We start from the raw sequence: 4,047 nt of genomic DNA, 5'->3' as shown, positions 1-4,047 counted from the left end.
TCATCCACAAACAAGTAGACAAGTTGAAGTGTCCAATCGCTAAATCAAAGAAATCTTAATGAAGACGGTGCGGGTCGATAGGAAGGATTGGTCTTCTATGTTAAATGATGCATTGTGGGCATATCGGACCGCTACAAAACTCCTATTGGCACAACTCCTTATCGGTTAGTTTATGGGAAAGGGTGTCATTCACCAATGGAGTTGGCACATAGGGCGTTTTGGGCGATTAAGAAAGTGAATGCGGATTATAAGGAAGCGGGTGAATTGAGAAAGTTGAAATTGAATGAGATCGAGGAAATCCGGGATAAAGCGTATGAATGTGCTTCCGCGTACAAAGACAAACTAAAGAAAGTCCATGATGCAAAGTTGAGAAAACAGACTTTTGAAGTGGGTCAAAAGGTTTGGTTGTATAATTCAAGGCTAAAGTTATTTCCGGGTAAGTTAAAGAGCAAGTGGATGGGCCCATATGTCATCACAAAAGTGGGTCAGTTTGGTGATGTGGAAATAGAAGATGTCCAAGAGCAAACAAAATAAGTGGTGAACGGTCAAAGACTTAAACCGTACTTGGAAGGAAAGGACATCAACATGCTCGATGTGGACCGGGTGAGTTATTTGTTACGCTCACCGGATGAGGAAACAAATGAAAAAGGCCAAGGTATGTTTTATATTTTAGTTTAGGTTAATTTAGTTTTTATTTAAAATTGGTTTTAAAAATTACCTTTCTCGTTTTGGAGCTTGTCCAAATCAAATGTGGGGAAGACTTTATGTTTTTCTTTACCGTGTTGGAGACAACTCGGTTTTTTCATGGGGGGTAGGGTAATTTTGATTTTTAATTTTTAGTAAATAAGCTTTTATTCAATTTTGGTTATTTTTACTTCCTTTTTATAGTTTAATCTAAAAAATAAAAAAAAAACAATATTGAGTGAACTGTGGACCACGGTTGGGACCGTGGCCCACGGTGACTACCGTGTGACACAGTGAACAGGGGCGCCACGGTACGGTGCGGTCTGTTCGTTTTTGACATAACTTAACCGTGACCCACGGTCCAAATCGTGAGCCACGGTCCACTTCGAACCTGCGATCAACATTAGTCTCACCGTGTCCCACGGTTGGAAACGTGGGCCACGGTTCGGTCATGACTGCATATAGGTACCGAGTTTTGGGTTTAATAAACAATAAAAATCAGATTTTTAACCCATTATACACCACACAAATCACCTACTTTTACTATTTACTTCAACATCCATCTTCATCTTCCTCAAAACCCCTCTTCACAAACCCTAACATTCATACTTCAAAGATCCATAACTTCTTCATAACTTCCCCAAATCAACCGATTTTTGAGTCTGTTTTGACTAAAATTTCACAAGGATTTCGATTATACCATTGAAATTGAAAGAATCCTTTGTTTTGTTGGTTGATTTTGGATATAGAGAGTCCTAAAATTTCCGAAATTTTTGGGGGTTTTGGTTTACTTTGAAGTTTTTGTCATCTTCATCTCTTACAACATCAAGGTATGGAATTTATTTTTGTTATTGATGATATATTGTATTGAAGTTGTAAGTTGATCATAATTGTTCTATTTACCCACTTTCTTGTTGGAAGAAATTAGTTTAATGATTATGCATTATGGTTGTGGCTAGTGAATCAATGTTATAACTTATGGTTGTTTAATTGATTAATTGGAAATTATTGTTGAAGCAAGTGTTGAAATTTTTGGTCAATTGATTAACAAATGATTATCCACAACCATAGTAACAAGCAAGTGTGGGGAAGTTTATGTTGACTTAAACTTGGTTTGTTTGGTTGTTTGTTGTATGTAGATGGGTAGGACTGCGGATAAGGGCAAGTCAAAGGCATCATCTTCAAGTGGGCGAGCAGCCCAATTAAAGAGACAGAGGATGCAGGAAGAGCAAGCATACGTGCAAGTACAAACGGTAAAACCCACGTGGAAAGGTGGGGGATTGTCAAAGTACCCATTGGAATGGCAAGCAGAGCTATTTGTTGACAAAATGGCTACGTTGAATAAACGAATTGATGGATATATGTGTGAGAAGGAGGTAAACGATCCAGGTTTTGAGGTGTTTGGGATAGTTGACAAGTTTGAAGCTTTGGGTTGGGAAGCAGTGTTAAAGTGTTATGATAACGAGATTAACACGTTGTATGATAGAGAAATTGAAGAATGGGTGTCCACATTGAGATGTCCTCCCTACAAGAAGGGGCACGGTATGAAGTTAATTGGGACTGTAGGAGGTCAAGAAGTGGTGATGTCATTTGACTCATTTAATCAGATCGCGCTTTTCGACACTAAGCCAAGCAACTCATACGTATACCCCTCTGCTAAAGACTTATTTGATTGCTCCGACAAGCACCCCCAATGGTACAACATGTTAGAAAAGGTGATTAAAACAAGATCAGGTTTTGGTGATCAGATTTTGAGGAAAGATTTGAAGATCGAGGCAACATTATTGATGTCTATCTGCTTGCACAACGTGATGCCTCATCCGGGGGACATTTCGGTAGTAAGGAACAATGATATTCCTGTTTTGTATGCATTGATGTGTGGAAATCCCCTTATTTCTTACCGATATCTTGTCATGCAAAATATTTGGATCAGCTGAGAAAGCAATAAGCGGAAGTTAATTCCGCATTGTCGACTGATCACAACATTGTTAAAGAATCACGGTGTGATAACTGACGAGTCGGTGGGAATGACCAAAGTGTTGAAAGAGTTTACGTTGTCGGATTTTTCGGGTTGTGAGTACACGCAAACTGATAGGCACCATGTTCTTGTGTGTGATAAGGTGAGATGGAGAGTAGTAAGAGAGGATGTTGTAGAGGAGGAGAATGAGGAGAGAGAACAGGTGGAAGAGATAGGTGAGCCCGATTATATGGATGTGGGCGGTGGTAGTAGTTCCCAACACGGGGGTTGGGATTATTAAGAAGGTTATAATTCTTATGGTAGCAATTGGGCCCATGAGGGGTCCATGAATGAGGTGGTGGAGAGGCATAGGCCATCCACGTATGAGAATTGGTCTGATGAGTCATGTTCACTATTCGATCATCAGACTTTTATGGGGGCCTACGCTGAACGGGTCGCAAAAGAGAGGCACGACCGGTTGGAAATGTGGAACCGTGCCAATGCATATGGGCGGGAACATGAGATGAACATGAAGTATTTGGATGATCGTAATCGGAGGATGCATGATCAGTGGCACGCAGGTGAACCGATCGTGTCGGATCCACAAATGGTAGATTACACGACTCTACCCCCGTATGATGGTTCGGTATGATATCCCGAACCACCACTTCATCATTCAATGTGGGTCAACTCGATGCAATCAATGGCACCACCACCACCACCAGAAGAAGGAAGCAGCGGCGGCGATGGGGCGTTTAACTTCGGCCAGTTGTCGGAGTTTATGACATCTATCTTCGGGCCGGCCCACCCGCCTTACAACTGATCGAGCCGCTTGATTCCAGGTGAACACTGTTTTGTATATTATTGTATAGTTATTTTGTTTGTGTGTCTTTTTGTGTTTTTGGGTGGATGGGTGGCGGATAAAATACTTTTGATTAAGTATTATGGGAATATGTTGGAATGAAGGTGGTGTTTAGCAAGTGGGTTGTTTTATTTTTCTTAAAACCATACATTGGGGACAACGTATCCCAAGTGTGGGGATGAGGAAAAAATTTTCGTTTGTTTTGAAAAAAAATCGAAAAAAAATCAGAAAAAATTAAAAATCAGAAAAATAAACAAAAATTTTAAAAATGTTTTAATGAAACCAGAAAGCGGTAAGATGGCGGGGTGAAGTTTTGGGTCCCTTTTCATGGTCACAATTCCTTAAGTAACATGTGCCTAGTTGTTTAAAAAAAGGGAAAATTAAAATGGACCGTTTAGATGGGGTAACGAGTCATGGGGACGGGTACACATGTTTCATATCAGCAGCCTAATTCCTCCGGTACGTGTGTGAGATTTGCTTTATATATAATACACATATAATATATAGTATATACACATGTCATATGAGTGCCATTATAGAGAGT

The sequence above is a fragment of the Bidens hawaiensis genome, unplaced genomic scaffold (genome assembly GCF_021521415.1).
Source record: "Bidens hawaiensis isolate Kalapana, Puna unplaced genomic scaffold, B.hawaiensis_p1.1 tig00014534_1, whole genome shotgun sequence".
Taxonomy (NCBI): domain Eukaryota; kingdom Viridiplantae; phylum Streptophyta; class Magnoliopsida; order Asterales; family Asteraceae; genus Bidens; species Bidens hawaiensis.
This window is presented reverse-complemented; position numbering follows the sequence as displayed.